We start from the raw sequence: 13,453 nt of genomic DNA, 5'->3' as shown, positions 1-13,453 counted from the left end.
AGCTGCCACCATTGCAGTATGGTTTTTCTGTAGGAAATTTTTTAAAATTATGACTAGTGATTTGAACTCAAGATTATCACTTTTGTAATTAAGCATTTTATATGTGACTACTAAAACCTGAAAAGGGATGTCCTTTTCTTTTTTAAAAAATGAAGTTTCAACCAATGATAGATTCAAAAGTGTTCTTAAATTTAGGTTGCACAAAACATGTAATCTAAGGTATATTTCTGCTCCTTGCTGAAATATGGTGGTTAAACCCTTTGGGTGTTCATATCTAAAAGCAGTGAAGGATATCCAAACTGCCATTGCCACAGGAAATGGAAAAGGGGGATTTTAATGAGACAGGCTATAATTATTTCTGGAGCAGGATTCAAGCAATTATCTCAGCTCTAGTCTAATGAATGGCAGAGCAGCTGCACAGGCTTGAGAATTCAGCTGAGAGATCAACAAAGAAGCCAGCTGAAGGACGGGAATCACCAATACGTTCTTTAAGCCATATTTCATGTATTTTGATTTAGATGATACTCTCCCTTTGCAAGAATCAATGCCAGATAATAGCAAATCAACCAGATGTTTAAAAAAGATGTATTTTCAGTCCTTTTCTAATAAATCTTCACAGATGTTGCCTTCCCTCTATCTTCATTAATCTTAGGAACGCCTAAGATTTTGTGCTCAGTTCAAAGCAGTCTATTTAAATTATTATTGCTGTCAAAGTTCATATACCTAGCCAGGAAATCCTGCCAAAGTTTATGCTTCTCTGGCTGGAATGCTCACCTCTTATCAAAAATCTCCTCCTCCCCAATCTTCTTCCCTTCTTGGCAATTGAAATATTACTTGACGCTATTCTAATCAACAGAGACCTAAGAAAAAATACATTCCAGACTGGCAAAATTATTAGATTTTTATGGGAGCATCGTCAATCCAAATGGCACAACCTTGCAATGGCTATTTCACAAGAATAGGTCAACTGAAGTGACGAGGTGCAATCACAATCCATATGACTGGTACTTTAATTCTATTCCAAGTGCGTCAAATTCACAACATATAGTTGTGAATCACCTAAAACAGTGATCAAAGCTGAAATTGATTCATACTATTCATCTGAGTTAAGAAGATACGCAGTAGGGATAAAATATTCTGGACTTTGTGCAAAGCCAAACTGTGACATTTTGTTCCTTGAAACTGAGCTCACATGATGCAAAGACTTATTTTAGAGTTCAGACACCAATTCTGGTTTTACTCCCCCTTCTGCCTCACTTCCAGAAGACTGACCAAACTATTAACACTGTTAAGTAGCATGATTATCTTTATTTTGATTGTGATCAATTATTTCAATCAGAAGGTAGGCAACTTTGTAGGGACTATATAGAGATTTTACTCTAAAAAATAAAGCAGTAATGCAAACTGGTGGAGCTTCAGTTTTTGTGTACCTTCTGGATTTCATTTTAAAGAACAATTAATATGGTTTACATGTTTATTTCCTCTCTCAAAATGGCTGAAAGAGCATCTGATCTTCAGACATTGTAATTGGATGGGACTTCTGAGTCTATAAAAAACAAATATACAAGATTTTAATGTTGTCCCAGATCTCAGTCCATCCCCAACTTAATTAGGCTGCTCCCTGTATCATACAATCTGAGATGGAGAAAAAAAAAACATATGGTTTATATTTTAAAATGAATTATGTAATTTCTAATTTTTGCATAATTATATCAATCATTTTGAAATTTGAAATGCAAATCTCCACTTAGAAATGCACATAAAATTGAGATCCTAGTGTAAAAATAGAAGAAAACGTGCACAGCAAAATTCAACATGATCAAGTTATTTTCCAAAGCACCAGAGGGAAAAACAAGTGTTAAGGATATTGGTGTTGTGTTAACAACCAGCAGAGTAAATGCACAAGGAAACGTTGCTGAGAGCAATGAATAAGAGTTATGCAAACTGGTTTATCAAAAGCTTACTTTATAGTAGAAAAACAGTCTCATAGTCTTTAAACAAATTCCAAGTCTTTGCCAGTTAAATCAGTCCAGTAGTTACAGATATCTTCTTACCAAACAAACATTAGTTGATTAGAATAACAAACTCACTCTGGTTCACAAACCACGATGATTAGCAGATAACAACTCCTCTCAATGGTAGCTTATCATAGCAGCTTCATCATCAAACTGAATATGTTACAATACCTTGCTTAAATACTCTCACAACCAGTCATTATCTAATTACAGCATGACTCAGCATTACAATGAATACCTTTAAAGTAACATAATACATTTTCAGATTAAAGTTACAGTACACTTATATTACCTGGACAACATAGTTAGGCTCAAACCATATCCTAACATTCTCCCCTTTGGACAGGTCAATATATACAGTCTAGATTCTTAATCCATAGCTTTCACAACACGTTTTATGTTTTATAGCACCTTGCCCTTTGGTAAAATTATCAGCAATATTGTCTTCCGACATACAATATTCCAACTTAACCATGTTGCTTTGGCTACACTGACGAACATTTAGATACCTAATGTCAGTATACTTAGATCTAGTTTTAACTGCTAAATTTGTTGCCATTTTTATAGCAGCTTGGTTGTCCTCATGTATTATAATTGGATAATCCATCTTTAAACCAATAGCCATCATTAATTGTTTGTAATAAATCAAATCAGTACAAACTAGTGACAAACATGAGAATTCTGCCTCCATAGTAGAAAGACTAATATGTTTTTGATGAATTGATTTCCAGCCAATCAAACAATTGTCTAACATGATAGCTATACCCGATGTGGACTTTCTGGTGGTCACATCAGTAGCAAAACTGGCATCAGCATATGCACTCAATACTAAACCATTGTTAGGTTCTAGATACAATGCATAATGCATCATCATTTTCAGATATCTTAATATACGCTTTGCGGCCTGCCAATGCCTATCAGTTGGCTCTGCATTGTACCTCGCTAATTGGTTTACTCCAAATGAAATATCAGGTCTTGACCAATTGCTTATGTAAGATAAACTACCTATAAGAGACTGGTAGATCTCCTTACTAAATTTAGGACTTTGGATTTCTCCTTGTTGAAAATCCTGTGCCATAGGCGTTTTAGCTGGCTTACATAGCTCCATGCCATAACGTTTTAACATTTGGCTTATTTTGCTAGATTGAGATATTTTATAACCTCTAGCTGTTTGATTGATATCTAGACCCAAATAATGCCTAATATTTCCTAAATTTCTGATCTTAAATTTGGTTTGTAACTGTTTAACAATATCTATGGCTTCATTTTCAGTTTTTGTTATTATGGCTATATCATCTGTAAACAATAACAAAAATGATACTAACCCATTATTTTCTCTTTTAAAGAGACACTTACCCGCTACACCTTCATGAAAACCTATCTTATTTAGCTCTTTCACTATACATTGGTTCCACTCAAACCCTGATTGTCTCAAACCATAAAGGCTTTTATTTAACTTCCAACAATCAGTGTGGTTTTGTGTTTCAACTCCTAAAGTCTTCCTCATATAGATGGTGTGTCTCAATGGAGCATGCAAGTATGCTGTCTCTACATCTATATGGTTAATACTATATTTATGCTTAGCAGCCCACACTAGCATTGTTTGTAAGGTACTAGCACATAAACTAGGAGCAAAAACCTCATCGAAATCCTTTTCAGCCTGAGAAAAACCTTGAGCTACAAGGTGAGCTTTATGGGTTACTGTCCCATCTATGCTTTTCTTAATTTTGTAAACCCATCTACAACCTATTAATTTTTCACCAGGTGGCAATTTCACAGTTTCGTAAACACCTAACTTAGTTAAAGAATTAATTTCCTTACTCATTGCCTCCTTCCAAGCATTCTGCTCCTTTTCAGGATAAAGCCTGATACCTTCATAACTTGAAGGTTCAATGTTAACCTGGCAAACTACGGCTGCTTTATATCGAACAGGTGGATGCCTTTCCCTAGTTGATCTCTTAGGTAAAACAGGACTTCCTGCAGATGGTTCATCTGACTCCTCCCCTAAAACTACCTCCTCTAAACCTACTTCCTGTTCTTCCTTCTTGATAGAGGATTCTACATCATCTAAATCCTCAGGAATATCATCAGGAATATGATGCTCTACACTAACAGTATTATTATCATGTCTATAATTTGCACGCTCTAGTTTATCCCATCCTTCGTGCTCTAGAAATTTAGCACTTGCACTACAATACACACTAGTAGTTCCCTGTGCCCAAAATCTAAAAGATCTATGAATTGATTCATAGCCAACGAAAAACATTTTTCTGGCTCTCTGTTGATCCTTTCTCCTTAAACTAGATGGAATATGTACCCAAGCTGGGGCTCCAAATGTGTGTAAGTAACTAAGATTTGGTTTCCTCTCATGCCATAAGGTGAATGGTATTTCACCTGTAGAGGAATGAACCATGTTGTTTAACACATGGTTAGCACACATAACAGCCTCACCCCATAAATTTTCAGGCAAACCAGAATCTGCCAACATAGTTCTAGTCATGGCTTGTAATGTTTGACGTCGTCTCTCGATATAGGAATTAAGCTGTGGTCTGTACGGCGCAGACCGTTTATGCTGGATCCCTGCATCCTGCAAAAACTTTTCTAACCTTTGGTTGGTAAATTCTGTACCATTATCAGTCACTAAGCATTTAACCTTAAATTTCTGTTTCCTTTCCACAAAATGCAGCCAGTTGTTAATATGCTGGAATGTTTCACTTTTTGTTTTCATTAGATAACAGAATCCGTATCTTGAATAATGCTCTACTATGCTCAGAATATAGCAGGCACCTCCTATGCTGGGTTTCTTGGGTCCAATTAGGTCTATAAACACTACCTCTAATGATTTTTGGTTTTAAAACCATTAACACGGTTTGCTGGTGTAACCCTACTTTTTTGCTGACTACAGGCATTGCAATTCAGATATTTACTACATGCTTGTAGTTTTATCCCTTCAGATAACTGAACTGTTTTCTTTAACGTTCTGAAATTTAAATGCCCAAGTCTCCTGTGTAACAGATGAATACATTCATCATGTGGTTTAACATTCTTATAAACAGACTTAGACTTAGCCATCAATACTGGGTTATCCCTTTTTTTTTTTAATTTGATTTATATGCCGCCCTTCTCCGGAGACTCAGGGCGGCTTACAATACGTTAAGCAATAGCCTTCATTCTTTTGAATATTTTATACAAAGTCAGCTTATTGCCCCCACAAACTGGGTCCTCATTTCACCTACCTTAGAAAGGATGGAAGGCTGAGTCAACCTTGAGCCTTGGAGAGATTTGAACCAGCAGAAATTGCAGGCAGCTGTGTTAATAACAGGGTGCACTAAACCACTTAAACTTAAAACAAATAAATCGTTTTCTAAACTTGCAGTAACAACTTTGCCATCTTTCTCAATAAAACACTTATCATTTTTAAATGTTACTGTAAACCCAAATTGCAATAATGATTTAACAGATAATAAATTGAATTTTAACCCAGGAATATATAACATAGGCAATGGTTCATTACTAAATGACCAACGGGCAATACCCTCTCCAGCTACCTTAACCTTCCAGCCATTTGCTAGTTTAACATGTTGGTTACTTTTCTCCATTTTAACAAATTTTTTTCTATTTCTAGAAATAGATTGAGAAGCACCACTGTCAACAACCCAACAATCCTGGTTAACATCAGTAGTTGAACTGGATATAGCTAAATTACAACCCTTCTTGGGTCTAGTATTGTTCCTAACAGACATTTTCTTATTCTTACAATACTTAGCTATATGCCCTTTAGCCCCACAAGCAAAACAACGTTTTACAAAATAGGCAGTTGAATACATTTTTTCTTCTTTTGGTTGTTGCACTCTCAACTGATCCCTTTCTTGTCTTCTTTTGGATTCTTCCAATAACCTACCGGTTATGCCAGCCAATGTCAGTTCATCTCTGGACAAAACCTCTAACGAAGAAACATAGTCATCATAACTATTGTTCAAGGAAGAAAGAATTATATAAACTTGTTGTAGTTCTGAGAAAATAAGTTCCTTTTCATGCAGCTCCTGGAAAATTCTGGTCATGGATTCCAAATGAGCCATCATATCTCCACCTTTAAGAAGATGTTGTTTAAATAATCTCCGTGTGAGATAAATATGAGCATCCACAGAGTCACGAACATAAAGTCTCTTCAACTTGGTCCAACACCTAGCAGCAGACTCTTCTCCACGAATATGGACAAGTTGCTGGTCACCCAGTGTTAGTCCAATAATGCAAAGAGCTCGTTCATTGTCTCTGTTAAACTTGGCTGTTTTCTTCTCATCTTCCTCATCAGCAGGATTCCATGCTGTTACATCCAGTGGATTATTAACTATGTCCCACAGTCCTTCTCTACGCAGAAGTAGAGTACATTTTGCAGACCAGGATACATAGTTTGTTCCATCCAGCCGGGTTATCATGGAAAAATTTGCTGCTTGTTCTAGTGCCATCTTCACTTGGATTGTATATCACAAACATAGTTTGTACTATTCACATTAACTCTCAGTTTAGCTTTTAACAATCCTTGGTAGTTCTGGTTGGCTCTGGGCCCATAACCAATGTTAAGGATATTGGTGTTGTGTTACCAACCAGCAGAGTAAATGCACAAGGAAACGTTGCTGAGAGCAATGAATAAGAGTTATGCAAACTGGTTTATCAAAAGCTTACTTTATAGTAGAAAAACAGTCTCATAGTCTTTAAACAAATTCCAAGTCTTTGCCAGTTAAATCAGTCCAGTAGTTACAGATACCTTCTTACCAAACAAACATTAGTTGGTTAGAATAACAAACTCACTCTGGTTCACAAACCACGATGATTAGCAGATAACAACTCCTCTCAATGGTAGTTTATCATAGCAGCTTCATCATCAAACTGAATACGTTACAATACCTTGCTTAAATACTCTCACAACCAGTCATTATCTAATTACAGCATGACTCAGCATTACAATGAATACCTTTAAAGTAACATAATACATTTTCAGATTAAAGTTACAGTACGTTTATATTACCTGGACAACATAGTTAGGCTCAAACCATATCCTAACAACAAGAAACAATGGATGGAAATTAATCAAGGAGAGAAGCAACCTGAAATTACAGAGAAACTTCCTAACAGTGAGGACAATTATCCAGTGGAAAAGCTGGCCTTCAGAAGTTGTAGATGCTTCATCACTTTTTAAAAAGATTTTAAAGAAAAGACTGGATAGCCACCTGTTTGAAATAGTATAGGATCTTCTGCTTGAGCAGTGGGCTGGACTAGAAGACCTGTAAGGTCCCTTCCAGCTCCATTCTGATTGATTGATTGGTTGATTGAAATTTCACATGGGCTTTTAAAAAAGTGAAACCTGGCAAACTGAAGTTGGAAAAACTGAAACTTCTTTTCTCAATTCTTAGAATAGTTCTGTGAAATGTGTTGGCTTGACACAACTCTTTGAAGATTACTGCAATATTTGAATTTAGGAAGATACAGAAATTAACTGCTTCTTTCTAATTTCAAAAATTTCATACTGATGATAATGCATGTGACAATTCAGTCCAAAATTTTGCTTTGCTTTTCATTGCTGCAGATACAGTGTATGCATATCAAGTTATTTGTGAATGGTTAAGTCATCTATACAGTGTGTTTAACACACTTAATATTTTTCCTCCCTTTTAATTCTAATGACTTTAACTGTTATTTTTAAAATAATATTTTTCCTTTCTTGAATCTTGACTTTGATGAGTATGCTTAAAAATGTTAGTACTACAGCTCCAATAATATGTGAGAAGGGAAGAGCAGATGATACAGAGGGTGGATGATCAGTGATTAGAAAAAGGCATCCAATATAGCAGGGGAGCTTATGATGCATTGTTGAAAATGATGCTTGAGTGGGAATCCAACTGAGCAAAATGTACTTTAACAAGAGATCAATAATGTTGTTTCTTGTGCTATAAAGCTGTATTGTTCAATATCTATACACACTGAAACCAGTTTGGTACATTTTCCACATTGGAAGTGGTAAACATCAATACCAGAGGAAAGAAACCTGTTTCTGTAAATTACTTACCTATCTTTTGAAACTCTTCTCATTTTGATGATGTGCCAATATCTATAGCTTTTTTTTAAAAAGAGGGAAACATCTTACAACTCTTAACATCTCATTTTGATTTTTACATAATGAAAATATGATGGAAATATTTTAGTAATTCAGTAGCCCCTTATACAAAATCTACTTATGCAAATATAAGAAATGAAAAATAAATATCTGGACAGGATGAAACATTAGGCCCATTTGACTGGTGTATTAAGAATTTATATAAAAATAAGTACTTCTGTTAGATGTGATGTGGATAAAAAAAAGAAAAATCTATCCACACTTGGTCTCATTGTCTCATGGCATATGTATACTATGTGTAATAACAAATATAGTGGGTATAGCAATCTTTCTAGAAAGCAGGCAGGCAGGATAATCAAACATAAAATAAGCACTTTTAGAGCTACATCATAACTACATCATACATAGAGCTGCATCCAGTTTTGGCATGTGTTTTAGCGTGAACCGGAAACGCTGAAAATAATGTGCCCACTGGACTTGTTTAGGAGACAGTCGTCTGGGCATTACGGTTTCCTTAAAACCCTGCATTTAACACGGCGTCAGTTTTGGTGGCCACATATGAGGAAAGATATAGAAACATACACACAAGACTGTTCCATATGCGCCAAGGCCAAATCCCACCCTGGAAAACCTTTGGGAGTACTACAGACTGTAGCCACACCTACCCAACCGTGGGAGGAGATAGGGATGGACTTTATAGTCGATTTGCCAGACAGCAATGGGAACACGGTTATTTGGACTATTATCGATTTATTTTCTAAACAAGCTCATTTCATTCCGTGCCGAGGATTACCCTCAGCTCGTAAGCTATCTAAGCTATTTATACAACACATTTATAGGTTACACGGGGTACCCCGTCGTATTATTTCTGATAGAGGGGTGCAATTTACAGCCCGATTTTGGAGAAACTTCCTCTTGGCTATTGGATCAATGCAAGGCCTCAGTTCGGCATTCCACCCTAGTACCAATGGGGCTGTAGAGAGAGCAAATGCAATGATAGAGCGATACCTTCGTTGCTATGTTTCATATCAACAGACCGATTGGTCTTCACTGCTACCGTTTGCGGAGGTCGCCTATAACAATGCAGTTCATAGCAGTACGGGTCTCACTCCTTTTCGGGTGGCAATGGGACGAGACTTCGTAGCGATACCCGAGTTAGATCAACCACCGACGTCGTCAATGCCCCATGAGTGGGCCGATAAGATGAATACGGTATGGCCCCAGGTCAGAGAGGCATTAGATAAAGCAACTCTCGCATATAAAAGCCAGGCAAATAAGAAACGAGCACCGTTTCAACCATTCAAGGTAGGGGACATGGTATTTCTCTCTACCAAATACATCAAATTAAGGCTTCTTAGTAGGAAACTGGGACCGAAATATCTGGGCCCGTTTCCGGTGATACGAATAATAAATCCTGTGACTGTAGTACTAAAGTTACCTCCGTTATTGGGGAAGATCCACCCCGTATTTCATAGTAGTCTTCTCAAACCCGCCAAACATATCCAAGTATTCGACCGTCCTGGTCCGGTCACGGAGGGCCATTACGAGATTGATGAAGTCCTAGATTCTAGATGGACAAGGGGGGTCCTCTCTTACCTTGTTAAATGGAAGGGTTATCCAGTAGAAGAGGTTTTTTGGATACCGCATAGTAATGTAAAAGCAAACTGACTGATTCGACGGTTTCATAGAATGTATCCTCACAAACCACGGTTATCTACTAATACGTGTAACTTATCTCTTACAGAAGGACACGTGGTGAAAGGGGAGCCACCTGTCGAGCCTAGCAACCTGCTCGACATCGCTAACGCATGCTGAAAACATCGAGGGACATATACATACTTGGTGGTGGTGGCACTGGGTGAAGGTGGCCGTATGCGGGGTGTGGGGTGGTGGTATTGGGTGCGACGGGATTAGGGCCGTTCTGGAGGACAAGTGGCAGCACTTTCCAGAACACGCTGAAGACCAACTACACCCCTAAAAGAGGGGCGTGGTAATAAACAAGGGCACGGTCTACGCCCCTAAATGAGGGGCGTGGTAACAAACAAGGGCGCGGTCCTAATGAGTTAATGGAAAGATGGGCTATATAAACGCCCCATTCTTGGTGTAATGTAGCGCTGATTTCAATCGTGTTTACGAATCACAGTGTGTAGCCAGATGCGGATGCGAATAAACCAGCGTGCCAAAAGAGCTGAATAAGGCTGTAGCTGTGTTTGATTGCGTCTCGAACGGCATTCCTGAGACCCCGCACTACAAAAAAGATGTTGAGACTCTGGAAAAAGTGCAGAGAAGAGCAACCAAGTTGATTAGGGGACTGGAGGCTAAAACATATGATGTATGGTTGCAAGTACTCGGTATAGCTAGTCTAGTGAAGAGAACAACCAGGGGAGACATGAAAGCAGTGTTCCAATATTTGAGGAGCTGCCACAGAGAGGAGGGGTCAAGCTATTTTCCAAAGCATCTGGTTGCCAGACAAGGAATAATGGATGGAAACTGAACAAGGAGAGATTCAACCTGGAAATAAGGAGAAATTTTCCGACAGTGAGAACAATCAACCAATTGAACAGCTTGCCTTTAGAAGTTGTGGGTGCTCATCAATGGAAGCTTTCAAGAAGAAACTGGCCTGCCAATTGTCAGAAATGGTGTTTGGTCTCCTGCTTGGGCGGCGGGTTGGACCAGATGATTTACAAGGTCCCTTTCAACTCAGTTAATCTGAAGGAAAAAAACCTATCATAAGCCTTGATTAGAATATGTTTTAATTAACTGATTAACTGATGTTAAAGGAGTTGATTAATTAGGTGCTATCAAATTGAATTCAACTGATTAATGTATGGACAAATGCTCATCATTTTGCTTCATTTTCATAAATAACTTCCACGTAGCTCTTCTAAGACACTTGATCTCATCCATCCACCTTTTCTATGTCTTCCTCTTCTTTTATTTCTTTTAGTCATGTGAAACATAATGCTTATTTTAGACTTCCATCCATTTGTGTCACATGTCAGAATATGAGTTTCTGCTTGATGATTGCTTCAGCAAAGAACAAAACTAATGACTTTAAAAACTGCAATTCAGTATTTGATATCGTCCACCATAATATTTATCTCTTGGTGAAGCAGTTAAAGGATTAACTGTGACTTAATCTTGATATTATTCAGGTAGTTCACTAGACTTTGGAGTTTATCAATCCCAGTGTTTTCTCCTCTTGAAAACATATACACTCCAATTCTATAATATACAATATGTTGTTTGAAACAGCTATCAAGATAACATTTTAATAGATATTTAATGGCTATTTCTGTGAACATTTCCTTGTTTTATTATAACTTTATTTTTGTCATCAGACTTTCTGGATATTATTTTTGGTAAAGGGTGGGTTCTAAACGTAATAAATAAATGGCATTTGCAAACATTGGCATATGTACAACAGAAGGATAGTGTAATAAACATCTGTGCAAGAATATATACTAGTACCTATTTTGAGTATACAAATATAGGTGGTCCTTGTTTAATAACCACTCATTCAGCGAATGTTTGAACTTATGGAGCTGAATGAGTGATACTTAGGATCAATCAGTCCTCATACTTATGGCAGTTGCGGAATACCTGGGGTCATGTGATCATGAGCTGGGCATTTGAAATCTAGCTCACAATTATGTTGCAGTGTCCTGTAGTCACATGGTTGTCATTTGTGACCTTCTTTGTCACCTTCCTACAAGCGAAGTTAGAGAACTGGCAGATGGTCACAAATGATGACCACGTGACAACCTTATTTAATGACCTGCAGCTATTCACTTAACAATGGCAACCAGAAATGCTAGAATTCTGCTGCTAAACAGCGTGGTTATGTGCTGTCACACTTTACAACCACATACTTGTAGAAATTCCAGTCCCAATTCCCATTGTTAAGTGAGGACTACCTATAGTAGGAAAACAGAACAGATTCCACAGCAACTTTTCATACCTAAAAAAAGCTTAACAATCATTTCTTTATTCCTCTTTAATACTTTTTTCAAATTTGTGATAAAGTTTCTGAGATGTAATTTTAGAAACATAATTCTTAACTAGGTACTGACATTCCCACATGGGTTTGGGGAAAAAAGGTGTTTAGTGGAAAAGATTTCTTGGGTGCAAATTGAGTTTTTCATTTCACTTTCTATTGCTACATCCCTCCTTGCGGTCTGTTGTCTTGCTAGTGCTTTAATGACAGAAACCCTGGCATCGTGACAATTATATTGGCACAAAAGATGGTTGGATGACTCTAGAAGGCATCATAAGTCACTAGTAGCGATCTTGTCTAAGATTGCAGGACATTAGACTGCAACAATATAGTGCTGTACTATTCACCTTAACATAAATGTTACACTCTTCTTCTTTGTACAATTTATATATAGTACATATAGTATCTATGCCCAGGGGCTGATATGCACTATATTATACAGCTTGGGAAATTCCAATGGACAGAGCAGTAGGCAAGGCTCACTCCAAAATATCACCTCCTCCATTCCTCAGGGAGTTGCCACTGTAAGACATTGATAGCATTTAGCTGGGGCTACACTGATGTTTCGTCACCTTCCCCAACGAGAAAAAAAGCAAAGGAAGACAAAGCTTCTATAATGGGAGAGCACCTTCAATTGCCTAATATTTCATCCATTCCTCACATTTTCCAAAGTGGGAATAACTTTATTGGGAAAAATAGGCCAAAATAATGATCCAATAGGGCATGATTTATATTCTTATATTATCTGGAATTTTATAATATTGTATTTATATCGTTACGTTTTGTACAGTTTTTAATATTCTAAGCTACTCAGAAGTTTATCTTGTGGTAAGACGGGTGGCTAATAAATTTTATTATAGATAGACAAATAGATAGATGGATGGAAGAATAGATAGCTAGATAGATAGTGAGAGAGATGATAAGAGATTCTTCTGCAGCTAACTTTACTAACACAAGTAAGCATTTCTAATCAGCTTTCTAGAATGAAATTTTTTACATTGTAAAAATAAATTGGAATCAAGCCACAATATGCAGTGTCAAATAAAGCCTCGTAAATGACATAAAATGATATGTTAAAGGTGGAAAGTTTTACGCAGCTCAAGAATGTTTTACAGAAGTCCTTTAGGAAAGCATAATATGGTTTCCTGGAATCCCTCTTATAAATACTGTGAGGAAGGACATGATGCAAGATTTTCATAAAAATATTTACAGACTTTGTTTATTTATTTCTCATATTTATATAGTGCCATTAACCAAAGACTTACCAAAGGTAAGAAAAAGCATACACAAGGCCTTAACTGTTTAAAATGTCAATGTACCAAATATCCC

The sequence above is a fragment of the Pantherophis guttatus genome, chromosome 5, assembly GCF_059756535.1.
Source record: "Pantherophis guttatus breed Tessera chromosome 5, ASM5975653v1, whole genome shotgun sequence".
In the NCBI taxonomy this organism is placed as follows: domain Eukaryota; kingdom Metazoa; phylum Chordata; class Lepidosauria; order Squamata; family Colubridae; genus Pantherophis; species Pantherophis guttatus.
Note: the sequence above shows the minus strand (reverse complement) of the source record.